Here is a 15,678-nt window from a genome sequence, read left to right as displayed (position 1 = left end):
GCAGAAAATATTCACTTCATTTCAGAAGTAGTATGAATATTCCTTAATTAATATGCAAATTTTGTGCAACTGCATTTTTTTTTTTTTCCAACGAAACTCAACAGGGTTATTCAAGGACAGTCAAGAAGAGTGGAAGCCCACTTGGCCCTGATTCTGCGAAGATTCCAAGAATTCTAAAGGGGTAATAATTTAAAGATGACAACACAATGGTTTCCTATTTCCGCTGTTACAAATTACGGGAAACAGGGGGCTTCCAACAGAAACTTCTCGTCTCATGGTTCTGGAGGCCAGAAGTCCAAACCCAAGGTGTGGCCGGGCCTCCCTCTGAAGGCTCCAGGGGAGGGCCCCTCCTGCCTCCTCCTGCCTCTGGCTCTGCTTACAATCCTTGGCCTGCGGTTGTATTGCCCAGTACACACAGTCACATCTGGAATGCTCCCTTCCTCCATCCCCACGTGGCTTTCTCTCTGTGTGGAAACTCCTCTGCCTCCCTCCTGTAAGGACGCTCACTCACAGTGGCATTTAGAGCCCACCAGGATAACCCAGGACACTCTCCCATCCCGAGTCTTAATTTAGCCACATCTGCAAACCAGTTCATGTCCTGATGAGAAGTGTCCAGGGACTCAGGCCTGCTTTCTTTCGGCAACCGCTTCTCAGCCCAACCCAAGTAGCAACAGCAAACGGTAGAAAAGAACCACCCGAGTCCGTGCGTGCCAAGGGCGTTCTCCCTTTGTGCTCCCTTCCTTTTAAATTCTGAGAACAAACCTGCAAGAAAAACTGAGCGCAGTCATCTTCCAGAGACATTTTTCTTTGATGAGGCAGACAGATCATATGCGTAGCATCGTTCAAGTGTTCTGGGGCTGATCCCAGAATGACAGATCACTCGAGTTACCAGAAGAGCGGCTTCCTGGAACAACAGGGTGTGGTAAGGGGTGGAAACACGCCGGCGGGGGCCCTTCGGGGTGATGGAGATGCCGGGCACCTGGCTTGTGGGGCCTTCGAGGTGATGGAGACACCGGGCACCTGGTTTGTGGTGATGGCGGCTGCTGTGGTTTGAATGAGCCACCTCCAGAATTCACGCAGAAGCTTAACCCTCGATGTGGTGGCGTTGAGAAGCGGGGCCTTTGGGGACGGACCTGTGCCTCGTGGACGGACTGGAGGGAACCGGCGCAGGCCTTCTGTGCTCCCCGCTGTCCTGCCAGGCGAGGACAGTGCCAGAGATGGCACCATCGGTGAGGAAGAAGGGCCCTCGCCAATGGCCTCGCGGCACCTGGTCTTGGATTTTCCAGCCTCCGGAACTGTGAGTGATAAATTCCTGTTCTTAATAAATGTCTCCGTTGCAGGTATTTTGTTACAGCAGCACAAATGACTAAGTCAGTTGCACAACTACACATTTCCTAAACGTTGACTTGTACACTTAACATGGGTAAATTTATGGTACACCCACCTGGTACACTAAACCTCAAGAGAGCTGTTTTGAAAAAGCGTGAGTTCCTGATGAATTGTTACTCATTAAATACCTGTGAGCACAGAGACACACAGGAATTTGGAGCTCAACCTTGATCCAGTGTCAGAAGACACTTCACACAGCAACCGAGGATTCCCTGTCACCTCACTCGATGGCAAAAAGAAAAGGTCCCAGGGAGTCACCCCCAATGTATTTCTTCCACAAGGGCTAAAAGCTGACTTCAGCACAAAATCACTCCTCCCTGGATACGATTCCACTCAGCCTGCAGGACATGTAAAAATATTACCTGTGCCAATTTCAGAAGAAGGACAGCGTTTTCCGTTTCCAGTTCTGTTATCTTGTCTTCTTTGGCCTACAACCAAGGATGTGAAAAGGACAGTGAACAACAGAGCACGCACCTGGTCGCACCGACAACACGAGAGTTCTGTTAATCGGCCATCACTTTCATCCTCGGAACACAGCGCACACCAGACACAAACACACGGGCCCTCGGCGAGGAACCGCCGTCCTGGGCTGCATGGCTGTGCTTTAGTCAATGACAGGCCTCGTACCTCACAGTGGCCCCTTGAGATGGTAGTGCCTTATTTTTACTGTGGCTTTTCTGTGTCGTGATGCACAATTCCTCACTGTTGTGTTACAGCCACCCGCGGTGTGCGGCACAGTCCCGCGCTGCACAGGTCTGTGGCCTGGCTGCAACGGCCACACCCGATAGCAGCAGGTGGGACCTTCCCAGTTCGTGGAAACGCACCCCACGATGTTCCCACAATGACAAAGTCGTCCAAGGACACATTTCTCAGAACACAACCCCGCCATTAAGCGATGCCTGACTGTATGGGAACTGACCGATGCTGGGCTCCGATGATGCCGCCGCCGCAGGACAGGGAGGAAAGGCCATCTCCACCCCCGACAGGCCTTGCTTCCCTCCCACCGTCCACGCTCACATCCACCAACTCTCTAGCCTCCAGTGTGGCCCCTGACCAGCAGTGGCAGCCGAACCTGGGGGCTTGGACCCTCCCACTCCTTGTCAGAAGGGGACTCAGAGAGGCCGCCTGGGAGGGCTAAGGGCTGCCACAGAAACACTGGGGCACAGAAGCAGCCAGTGTGAAGTCCCCGAGGTGGGAACGAGCGTGGCGTGTTGAGGACGGGGCAGAGGCCTGCGAGGTCGGCGAGTGAGTGAGGGAGGCCGGGGTGGGAAGGAGGCCGGGGCACGGCCAGGGTGTGTGCAAGCCAGGTGCAAGCCCGGGTTTGATCCCACATAGACAGGAGGGCACTGGAGGGTCTGACGTAGGGCAGTGACATATCACCCTATCAACAGTGAACACGGAGAGAGCCAGCGACCAGAGAATTTCCTGCAAAGACAACCACCAGTTTCTTAGGAAGGGGGTTCAGGTGCAGCCCCTCCTACTGGGAGTTCAGTCCTCTGCCGGGGACTCCTCCTCCCCCATGCCTGCTGACACGCCCACAACCAGCTGTGATGAGTTTAGGACAATCTTACTTGTAACTCCAAACTCTTTGGGACTGGTGACGTGACCTGAGGCCTTGGGAGTCATCTACACCAGAGGTCCCCAACCTTTTTGCCACCAGGGACTGGTTTCGTGGAAGACAGTTTGTCCACAGGCTGGGGGTAGGGTGGTTTTGGGATGAAACTCTTCCACCTCAGGTCATCAGGCATTAGAGTCTCATAAGGAGCACGCAACCTAGATGGCCGCATGTGCGGTTCACAAGAGGGTCCGCACTCCTCTGAGACTCTAATGTTGCTGCTGATCTGGTAGGAAGCGGAGCTCAGGAGGGAATGCTCACTGGCCCCTGCTCACCTCCTGCTGTGCACCCTGTTCCTAACAGGACATGGACCAGTACCAGTCCACGGCATGGAGGCTGGGGACCCCTGATCTACGCTATCCATTGCTATATGCAGTCCATTTAAACTCTTAAAAAGAAATCTCTGGAATATTTCCTCTCCAATCCACTTAATTCCAAAAGGGCACCTTCTCTTCATGGACAACTGCAGGAGCGGACACCACCACTCTCTGCCAGCTTCTTCTTTCTGGAATTAATTGAAAACGTTTCCATATCCTGACTGAGGTACAAATCACACGCCAGACAATTTACTCATCTCAAGTGCACAATTCAGCGAGCTTTAGTGTCCTTTGAGTGCAACTCACCAGAAAGGTTCAGAATATGTTCATCTTCCTCAAAAGAAACCCTTAGACATTACTCCTAACTACTTCCTACCCCAGTGCCAGGAAACCACTGATCTATTTTCTGTCTCTATTTGCCGATTCTGGACATTTCATGTAAATAGAATCACACAACATGTGGTCCTTCGTGTCTGGCTTCCACTCTGCATGTTTTCAGGGCTCAGCCATGTGTAGCAATATCAGAATTTCATTCCTTTTTATTGCCAAATAGTATTTCATTGTATGGATGTACAGCATTTTGTTTATTCATTCATCAGCTGACGGACGTTGAGGTTTTCTCTTTGGTTATCAAGAGTCATGCTGCCAGGACGTTCCCGTACAAGCTTTGTGGGGAAGTGTTTTCAGTTCTCTCGGGTGCATATACCTAGCATTTTGAGGAACTGCTAGACTGTCTTCCAAAGCAGCTGTGAGGCAGGAGGATAGGGAATTGGGGTAACCAAGGGAGAAGGCATAAGCAGAAGAACAGCAGGTGCAGCTACTTCCAGGCAGGACTGGGCAGCACACAGGCCACAGCCTCCCTCCGGTAATAACAAGACAGACAAGTTGCACGTCAGCCTCGGACTGACCACGGGCCACATCTCTGCTTCAGCCTCTGATTGGTCACAGGCCTCTAAAGGGCACCCACGGGTGTTACCAAATTCTTTTCGCTTAAGAAAAGCCCTAAAGAACATTGCAACTGGGGATCTTGAGCCGCTTGCTTGAGCCGGCTCCCACTCTGTGGAGTGCACTTTCGCTTCAGTAAATCTGCACTTTCTATACATCTGTGCTTTTGTTGTTGTTTTCTTTTGTTGCTTCTTTCTTTTGTTGCTTTGTTTGCACATTTTGTTCAATTCTTTGTTCAATTTTGTTCAATTCTTTGTTCAACGCACCAAGAACCTGGACAACTCACAGTCAAGACGTCCCATCCAGTAACAGCAGCATTAGTTTTACTTTCCCACACAACTGCATGAGGATCCCGATTGCTCCACCTACTCTCAAACACCTGTTATTATCTCTCTTTTTTATTATAGTCCTCTTTGTGGCAAGCAGTGGTGTCACACTGCAGTTTTATTTGTCTTTCCCTGGTGGCTAATAATGGTGAACATCATTTTCAGTGTAAAAGTCTTGTTAAGTCTTATACCTTGTACTTCTTTGGTTAAAGGTATTCTGAAATGTTTTGATATTTTTGATGCTATTGTAAGTGAAATTGTTTTCTCTTTCTTTTTCTTTTTTTTTTTTTTTTTTGGACAGAGTCTCACTCTGTTGCCTGGGTTGGAGTGCAATGGCCTAATCTTGGCTCACTGCAACCTCCACCTCCCAGGTTCAAGCGATTCTCCTGCCTCAGCCTCCCAAGTAGCTGGGATTACAGGCACCCGCCACCACGCCCAGCTAATTTTTTGTATTTTTATTAGAGATGGGGTTTTGCCATGTTGGCCAGGCTGGTCTTGAACTCCTGACCTCAGGTGATCCACCTGCCTCGGCCTCCCAAAGTGCTGGGATTACAGGCGTGAGCCACCGTGCCCAGCCTTTTTTTTTTTTTTTAAGTAGAAACAGGGTCTTGATATGCTGGCCAGATTGGTCTTGAACTCTTGGCCTCAAGCAACCCTCCTGTCTCAGCCTCCCAGAATGCTAGGATTACAGGCATGAGCCACCATGCCTGGCTGGAATTGTTTTCTTAATTTCATTTTCAGTTGTTCATTTCTACAGTATAGAAATACATTTGCTTTTTGTATATTGATCTTATATTCTTCAACCTTGCCGAATTTGTTTAGTGAGTTTAACTCTATTCTGAACACGCTCGAGGATAAACATGCTAGGTCACAGAACAAGCCTGAATACATTTAAAGGATATAAATCATATATGATTCAGGCTTGTTCTATGACTTAGCATGTTTATCCTGGAGCGTGTTCAATGCGCACTTGAGAAGAATTTTCAATTCTGTTGTTAGGTAGCGTGTTCTACAGATGTCTGTTAGGTCTGTTCAGTTTATCGCATTCTTTGAGTCTCCTGCTTACTTGCTGATTTTCTATCTAGTTGGTCTACCCATAATTGAAGGTAGAGTATTGAAGTCTGCCATCCTTGTTTTTGAATTGCCTATTTCTCTTCCATTCTGTTGGTTTTTGTCTCACTAGTTCAGGAGCCCTGTTGTTAGGTGTATTCTTCCCTCCTTTTATATTATTATAGTTATACACATTATATGTATATATATTATAAATATAATACATTGTTATAATTATGACTTTACATAATTTCATGTTCATTAAAGGAGGTGAGAAAAGGAAGGAGGATACGTATTTATTTATATGCAAGTTCTATTTCTCTTTTTATTCACCATGTTTGTTTCTCTTCATTTGGTCCTGTGGATTCGAGTCACTGGCGTCCTTTCCTGACTCCAGTAAAACTTTGCCTTCATCACATCCTTTGTGTTATTTTTGTCAAATACATTACATTTCTACATGTTACAGGGCCTACAGTACAATTATACACACTCTGTCTTATACAACTGTTCTTTAAATCAGTTAAGAGAAGGAAAATGAAGAAATATACATGTCTACTGTCTTTTATAATTACATAATTACCTTTACTGATGCTCTTTGTGGATTTGAGTTTCCTTGTGGTTTCACTTGCTTTCAGCCTGAGGGATTTCCTTTTCACAAGAAATTCTCTCTGATTTTTTTTTTGAAGAATGCTTTTATTTTGCTTTAATTTTTGAAAGACAGTTTTGCCAGATATAAGACTCTTGATTGACAGCTTTTTTTTCTTTCAGCACTTTGAACATGTCACTCCACTGCCGTATGAGTCCATTTTCATGCTGCTAATATAGACAAACCCAAGACTGGGCAAATTACCAAAGAAAGAGGTTTACTGGACTTACAGTTCCACGTCGCTGGGGAGGCCTCACAACCATGGCAGAAGGGGAAAGTCACACCTCACATGGTGACAGAGAGAGACAGAAGGAGCTTGTGCAGGGAAACTCCTCCTCTTAAAACCGTCAGATCTCGTGAGACTCATTCACTATCACGAGAACAGCATGGGAAAGATATCTGCTCCCATGATTCAATTACCTGCCACCGGGTCCCTCCCGCAACAGTGGGAATCCAAGATGAGATTTGGGTGGGGAAACAGCCAAACCGTATCAACTGCCCTCTGACTTCCATCATTGCTGAGGAGAAGACAGCCATCAGTCCTTTTGGGTTCTCTTGTATACGGCAACTCGTTCACACTTTCTGCTTTCAAGATTTTCATGTTGGCTTCAAACATTTGTACTATGACATGTGTGAGTGTGAATCTCTTTGTATTTATCCTACTTTTGGGATTCATTGAACTTCTTTGAGAGATTCACATTTTTAAGCAAATTTGGGAAGTTTTCAGCAATTATTTCTCTGAATGTTTTTCTGCGCCTTTGTCTCTCTTCTCTCCTTTTGCTTTCATTATGCATACACTGGAGGGCTTAAAGGGTTCACATATTTCTCTGAGGTTCTATTCCTTTTTTTCAATCTATTTTTATCTCCGTTTTTAAGATAACATAACTTCTACCAATCTATCTTAAAGTTTGCTGGCTTTTCAGTTCAAATCCACTCATGGGCGCTGCCAGGTATTCTTGGCATTTCCGTTATTTTCAGCTCCCGGATTATCGTTAAAAAATAATCTCAATCTCTGTATTTTTTAATTTGATGAGACATTGTCATGGTTTCCCTCACTTCTATGAGCACAGTGTTGTTTAGTTTTTTGAACATGGCTATAATGGCTGCTTTGAAGTCTCTGTCTACTCAACATCTAGGCCCTCCGCTAGTCAGAGTCAAATTAAAAAAAAAAATCTAGGCCCTCACAAGGCAGCTTTTGTTTCCTGTGTTTTCCTCATGTCTCATTTTCCTGTTTCTTTGAATGTCTTTGCATGTCTACATTTTTGTTGAAAATCGGATGTTTTAGGTAACAGTATACAAACTACATGCTGATTCCTCTCTTCCCTCTCTGTAGCTTGGTTTTGTTGTTTTGCTTATTTGTTGAGTCGCTTGGCTAGACTATTTCAGTGAAGCTTATTTCCCCTGCAGTGTGAAGCCTCTGGGGTAGTTCCTTGGAGGACTCAGCCTTGGGCATGCACGCAGCCAGCCTGGGTTGTGGTGGTTTTGGTGGGGACACTGGCTATCTCTTTCCTTGATCCCTCTGTTAAGCTATCTACCTCATGCGGTATCACATCTACTTGTTAAGCTCCATTAATTACTAACTGATTGCTCTATGATTTTCAGTAATGACCTGGGCATACATTTCTTCAATGTCTGGTCCAATTAAACTGGAGCAGTGAACATTTTTTAAGGCCAGTCTCTGAGGTTTGTTTTAGCTCCAGGAGGGCTTTTTTTTTTTTTTTTTTTTTCAGACTGAGTCTTGCTCTGTCACCAGGCTGGAGTGCAATGGCGCGATCTCAGCTCACTGCAACCTCTGCCTCCCGGGTTCAAATGGTTCTCCTGCCTCGGCCTCCCGAGCAGCTGGGACTACAGGTGTGTGCCACCACGCCCAACTAATTTTTATATTTTTAGTAGAGACGGGGTTTCACCATATTGGCCAGGATGGTCTCAATCTCTTGACCTCATGATCCACCCACCTCGGCCTCCCAAAGTGCTGGGATTACAGACGTGAGCCACCGCGCCCAGCCGAGGGCTCTTCTTAGTGTCACCTTGGTTCTCTGTAGCAACCTAGCAGGGCTATGAATTAGTTTGTTGATCATGTGCTGAGTTTTGTCTCTACCCTCAAATTCGTATGTTGAAGTCCTAACCCCCAGCGTATTAGAACATGATTCTATTTGAAGATAGGCCCTTTAAAGAGGTGATTAAGTCAAAATGAGTCCATGGGGGGTGGGCTGTATTCCAGTGTGACTGGTGTCCTTACAAGAGGAGGAAATCTGGGCACACACAGAGACACAAGGGATGAAAAAAGACCACGTGAGGACACTGAGAAGGTGGCCATCCACAGGCCAAGGAGAGAGGCCTCCGAGGCAACCAAACCTGCCAATGCCTTGAGCTCAGACGCTTCCGCCTCAGAGCCTTGAGGGAGAAATTTCTGTTGTTTAAGCCCCCAGTCTGTGGTGCTTTGTTCTGGCAGCCCTCACAGACCAATTCATTGCTCCTAATTAAGAGGAACAATCATTTCAGAGCACGCCTTCAGGCTTGAATGTCTCCACGCTGTTTCCAATAAAGCCAGTTCCTTTGGGAAGAGCTTCAGAGCAACCTTTTCTTCCCTGTGGACTGCCCTGCTCTCTGGTCTTTTCAGTTTGCCTCTTTTTACAGAACTGTGTCCTACAGTGGAGCTGGGCACAGCAACTGGATCCCAGCCTTCTTAGCCAGCTGTTCTTGGGCTAGAGCCCCATCCGATGAGTAGGGACTGGCGGGAGGAAGGGGGCCGTCCGTCATGCTCACCAGGAATTTAGCCTCTTCAACTGGGTGCTGGCGTGAGAAATGCTGGCATCTGTCCCTCCTGGTGAGATAAGGGGACCCTCGGGCGGGAGCTGAGGGGAGGGCGAGCCCTGTCTCCTTGGCCACAACCACCAAGAGTGGGGCTTCCGTCGAGATGAGCTGGGGTGGGGGAAGGAGGCAGCCACAGATGATCATTATTCTTACGGAGTTTCAGCAGACTTTCTTGAATAAATATTTGTCATCTGATGGATGCTGTGAGGACTATGCTCTGATTTTTTTTTAAGTCTTACTCAAATTCCTATCTAAGGGGTCTGGGGAGTCATGCCCTACAAATCATAAATTCTTATCAGATGGGTTTTATTTAACCCTATATATTGTGACTTACTTTCCAAATCTGACTCGTGCATAACATTACGAGACAAGGAAGAAAGTCAAAATATTTTACCCCAAAAGCATGTTTCTTTGCCATATTTTGAAATGGTCCTGCAGAGCTGTCCGTTGTTGGGGGACATGTACATCTGTAAAGAACCTCTGTTAACATGGCTAGATCTTTCTTCCAGGCCCTCCCAATCCTGAAGAAATGAACTAGAGTCTAGCACCTTTTAAAGATCTGAACAGGAAACATTTGTCACCTATTGTCTCCAAGGACAGCCACTATGAGGCTTCAAAAGAACCTTGGTCTCCACAGTCTTTTATCTTAACCTGAACATTTCCTTTCTACTGATCCCAGGTCTTCAGAGAAACTCAACCAATTGTCAACCAGAAAATGTTTACATTTACCTAGCGCCTGGAAGCCCTCCCCCTGCCCTTTGAGTTGTGCCGCCTTTCTGGGCAGAACCAATGTATTTCTTAAACGTATTTGATTGATGTCTCCTGCCTCTCTAAATTGTATAAAACCAAGTTGTGCCCCGGCCACCTTGGCACACGTTCTCAGGACCTTCTGAGGGCCGTGTTACAGGCCGTGGTCACTCATATTTGGCTCCGAATAAATCTCTTCAAATATTTTACAGAGTTTGACTCTTCGTTGACAGCTGTTCGCACAATTTCCATTAAAACCTGGGTGGTTTTGCCCATTTTGCGCGTTTTGCTCAGGTTTCCGGGGCTCCGGTCCCTGCCACCCCGGGTGTCCCCGGGCGGTGTTCTCCCTCCATGGCCATTACTGCGCTTGAACCACTGCCCTCCACAGTGTGACATTTTCAGAATAGGAATTTAATCTCATCTTCCCACCCTTCTCACAATCCCTCCGACGGTGGCTCCGTGCCCTCAAAAGAAGGATGATCCCTTACTGGTCCCGCTCGACCCGGGGGAGCTCGGCCCCTTGCTGTGCTGTCAGCCTCAAGCAGTAGCTGCTTCCTGCGCTGCCCCAGCCGTCCGCGCTGACCCCTGCCCAGCTCACAGCACTGCTGGCCGCAGCCTCTCACCGAGAGCTCCTGCCCTCAGCCTCCAGCCAGAGAAGGACCCCCCATCCCAGCAGAGCTCAGCTCAGCGGGCACGCGCACGATGCAGAAATCCTTGATTTCTCAGATTAGGCGACGGCTGAATTATAAACACGTGTAAGAGCACGCACCTCCACTTCCCAGCGTTCTGTATTTTACAATCACTCTGTGTTTATTTCATTGATCTACTTCCCGGATTCAACTGTATACTCCAAGAGGGCAGTGACTAGAAGAACTTTCTCTGTCCCGGCTTAACTACCGTGCTCCCAGCACGTGCACAGCACCCAGCAGACAGTTTTAAAAGCCGCGAAGGCCCCAGGTGGGAGGGGAGAAGAGGTCCCGGGTGGGAGGGGAGAAGAGGTCCCGGGTGGGAGGGGACAGGAGGCCCCGGATGGGAGGGGAGAAGAAGTCCCGGGTGGGAGGGGAGAAGAGGTCCCGGGTGGGAGGGGACAGCAGGCCCCGGATGGGAGGGGAGAAGAGGTCCCGGGTGGGAGGGGAGAGAGGGCTCCGGTGTGGGAGGGGGGAGGGGGAAGGGGGTAGGAGGTCCCTGGTGGGAGGGGAGAGGAGATCACAGGGAAGTCCAGGGCCTCAGGTGGAGGTCAGTGGTGGGAGGACAGAGCAGGTCCACCACCCTAGGTCCTGGAAGCCTAGACGGGAGGGGACAGATGACGTGGGACGTTTGCGTCCAAAGCTGGCTACCATCCAGTGAAAGCCTCAAGCCCACCCGATTCTCCCAGGCCTCCGCGTGGAGCCTCTGAGGGGGGTCCCTCCTCCCTCCCCCCACTCACCCGCACTTGGCTCTGCAGCTGCCGGGTCCGTTGCTCCCAGAAGCCCCCCCACCGCCCGCTCCCCGCCGGCATCGCCTCTGCTTCTGGCCTCCTCTCACTGCCCCCAGTGACCAGCACGGGAGCGGGTGTTGGGGAGCACGAGGGGGTGGCTCGAGGCGGGAGCGAGGGGCAGGAAGAAATAGCAGGAAGACCCAGGGGCAGGGGGCCGGTGTTCAAGCGTGTTGAGGAACGTTTCATCCCTTCTGAATCACAGGCCTCACTGGACCACGGACCCGCCTGGTTCTCCCGCCACTTGCGGAGCTCCTGGACCGGCCCTTCCCAGAGGCACAGCACTGAGTCCCAGGAGCAGGACCTGAACCAGCAAGAGGAGGGGCGAGCACAGTCCTGCCTCCTCCTCCCCGCACAGTGCAGGGGGAATGACCCCCACTGCCTCCTTCTCCCCACACACACAGCAGGGGGAGTGACCCCCATATTTTAATGCAGTGGTTTCTCTGGTCACTCACGGTCCAGCACTAGCACGCAGCAGTCGGGGAAATGCTGTGGGTATGAGACGGCCTGGATTTTGAAGGCGCTGCATGAAAAACAATGTAGAGAATCTGAATGCATTTTATGTATAGATTGCATGTTGAAATGATGCTGTTGGGATATATTAGGGAAAATAAAATATATCACAATTTATTACACCTCTTTCTACTTTTTTCACGTGACTCCTAGAAAACGGATGGTCTCTGGAGGGGCTGGTGTCAGGTCTCGAGGGGACTGAGCTGCTCTGGGCCTCTCCCGTGTCACAGAATGTGGCCAAAGGTTCCAGGAGAGTCGGTGGCAGTGCTGGACGGAAGCCTCGTCTCCTGCTGCAGCGTGTTTGTAATACATCAGGTCCGTATCACTGACTTTGTTTCCAAGCTTATTTACGTAGCAGCTGTTGGCTAGGCGTGCACATAGGCCAGGAGAACAGTGGCGAAAAGGCCAGCTCACGCCTGGCAGAGGTGACAGGACACAGTGTGCGACGTGATCGCGGCGACCATGTGGCATTGTTGGTTAGGAACATGGACACCAGCTTCTCATGGCCCCAGTGCCAAGGACGCCCTCCCTGACCAGACCCTGGGCTTCTCCACGCCCTTTTTCAACTCAGCCTCAAGTCTGCATCGCCGTGAGAATCCCCCACGCCTGCGTCCGACATCTGATCAGTTCTGCATCCCCCGCCAACCCCCAGGTGATGCTGGGTTCCCCAGGCCTGACTTTAGGAAGACTCCCCATGGGTCAGTTTAGCCCGAGTGCCCTCCAGCCTTGCTGTATGCAGAGTTGAGTCCAGCTCCAAACTGCGGTGTTTTCTTCCCCCTATTACAAAGTTCTGGAATACAACCTGCTTTACCACTTTAATGACTCTGGCTCTGCCCATGTCATTGGAAACCCTGCCAAGAGGTGTGACAAATCTGTTCCACCTGAGACAGCCAGAGGCCCCGTGTATGTACACAAGTCAGCCCCGCAAATGGTGTCCTCAGGAGCAAAGAATATTCAGGGCGGCCCATGTCCAGTGCTGCCTGAGAAACTCCTCTTAGAATATGAGGCTGAGCCAAATTCCCTCCGGAAGGTGCTTCCGTCTTGCTCCTCTTCTGAATACATGCAACTGGTATGTGGTACCGAGCCTCCCCGCGCAGCATGCCCTCGCAAGCCAGTCGGCCTGTGTGGTCCTCACCTTTGCACTCTCCTCTTCCTTCATTTCCTATTTTTGTTTGTATTCCACCAATCCCTTTTCTTGTCTTGCTACAAGAATTCTTGAGAGAGATCTGATCAAATCATTTATAGACTGCAGCCTCCAGCTGTCTGTGAGCAATCCGTCTACTGTACTGAAGATAGCATTCCTCTATGTTTTCTTGCATGGAAAGCTAATTTCAGAAAGTTATATTTAGTAACACTAAGCAAGATGTAACTGGATGACTTGCAGGAGGGAAAGTATATGCAAAAAGTGAATTTTTAATTCCACGATTTCATCCAGTTTATTCCAAAAAGTCACACAACCCCAAAGATACATACTAGACTTCAGATTGAGAAGAATTTACCCAACAAATATTTATGGGTGCCTAGTCTGCAATGGGTGACGTATAATTAAAAAACTGGAAAGAGAAATAAACATCTCATATCACAGGAAGGAGAGGCTGCTTCATTAAATAAGTCACTCTTTGTCCACAAAGACTTAGAGGGCTCTGGACAGTCTCTGCATCGATGTCAGCAATTTTCCAATATTTAGGTAATGGCAGTTCCAGAAATCAGACAAACCCAAAGTCCCGAGACTCCCTAGCTATGCTTCGCCTGTTCAGAATATGGTACGTATTTTGCTCAACTGAGCTAGGCTGTTTGTATATTTTGGGATCTATTCTCATACAAAAAAGATTGACGGGAGGAAGGTGGAACATTTTTAAAGCTATACAATTGACCCTATGGTTTCCCAGGTCTCTCTTTGGGCTTAGATTACTTAATATCTTATAATCATTTTTAAAAGTTCCAAGTTGAAGTTGGAACCACTGTCTCCAATTTAACATTCATTTAAGCCTGTAGTCTCTATAAAAGAATAAAACGTTAAGATTTAGAAGAGCAGAGAAAAATAAGATCTAACCCACTGAAGACATGTGAAAGTAGTTTTCAAACTGAAAGCCTTGGTTACCAATTTGTTTGAAAGCCAAGCTGAGTTTTGTCCTCTTTTCTAGTCTGTTCTTTGGTATCGCTGTAGCTATGCAAACAACTCTAGAGCTTACCTGTGCCCACCCCAGCCCATTCCTCCACGCTCTCCTATCTGGGTGGCCACACCATCTGGTTCCTCAAAGCCTCCAACTCCTGCAGAAGTCTGCTCCGGGCTTCCATTCCTTCCCCTCCCATCCCGGCAACCAGAGCGACAGCCACTGACATCACCTGGGTGGCCCCAGCCCCTCCTTGAAACCCTGCAGAGGCTTTGCACTGCGTGAAGAAAACAAGTCACATTTCCTGCCATGGTCTTAGAAAATACACTCTTTTACCACCGGGTAGTGCCAGGTGGCCCCTGGCTCTCTCCAGCCCCTGCCTGCACCCTCCTGTTCTGGGGCTCTGGCTCTGGGCTCCCCTGATCTTCCTGAGGTTCCAGCTTACCTGCCTCAGGCTTCTCCTTCCATCTGCAAGGCTTCTCAAGAGCATCACTTTCTCAAAACAGCCTACCATCTCCCAGGAACTTCATCAGACCTCCAGGTGTCCCCTGCACTTCTTTACTGTCAACAGTTACTACGTATCTGCATATGTAAACGGAACGTGTGCTGCTACCTCCTGGAGTGGTGCTCCCTGGGGGCAGAGCCACGCTGTTTCAGGACAGCAGGTAAGCGCTGTGAGACCCGTCACCAAGGCAGGAGGCACCCGCAGGCTCCCATAAACATCTGCTGAATTAAACAAGAAACCGGCTTCAATTCCCAATCTCAAGTCTAGTATGTCCCTTTTGAGGTTATGTGATTTTTGGAATAAACTGGATGAAATACTGGAAATAACAAAACTATCACTTTTTGTACATCCTTTCCCTCCTCCAAGTCACTCGAATTAAATTTTGCTTAATGTTTACTAAATATAACTAAATCTTTGAAATCAGTTTTCCACTCAATAAAGGATAAAGGAAATTGTGTCCAACGGCGCACACCAGAAAATGATCAAGTGCTTGCTGGTCCGTATGACAGACCACTGTAGGGCAGTACCATTATTTCCACTGACAGCAACAGAAACACAGGCCTTGAGAAGAAAAAGGAATCTGTAATAATACTCAGACTTCCTAAGTTTTTGTATTCCCAAACATTAAAGTCCCCTTTCAAGCATTAAAATATAGTAAAAGTGAATACTATAGTTCTAATACACAAACATCTCGTTCTATCAAAAAGGTCTCCACAAATTTCTACAACCCTAAGACACGCTCCTTCCTTCATGAACGTCCTTATTTTTACAATACATGGACTACAGTCACCCTGCTGTGCAGCACATGGATCTGAAAACCTATTCCTTTTGTCTATCTGAAACTTTGCATCCTTCAACCAACAACTTCCCATCCTTTTCTCCCCCCCATAAAAGCTCTAAAAATTCTCCATCCCTGCCCTGTCCCATCCCCCTGCTCACAGGCCGTTAAAAGGTCCACTGGAAAGAGGCAGAGGCAGGAGATGGCACAGAGGCAGCGCTGAGCCCTGTCCACACAGAAGGTCCCGCCCGCACATGCCCAGGCCTCCCGCAGCTCCCAGGTCCTCACAATGTGACTTGTGTAGTTTTACAATCAAACACACCATTTTACACGAGGCCGTCCTGAGTGGGTTCTTGCACTAGGATGCTTCTCACCAGGATGCCTTATGTACACCATTTACTTATTACTATGGATATTTTAGGAATTTCAAAGGGGCCACCAAGAG

Source organism: Gorilla gorilla, chromosome 5, assembly GCF_029281585.2.
Source record: "Gorilla gorilla gorilla isolate KB3781 chromosome 5, NHGRI_mGorGor1-v2.1_pri, whole genome shotgun sequence".
Lineage (NCBI taxonomy): Eukaryota > Metazoa > Chordata > Mammalia > Primates > Hominidae > Gorilla > Gorilla gorilla.
The sequence above is the reverse complement of the archived record's forward strand: the minus strand, read 5'-3'. Positions refer to the sequence as shown.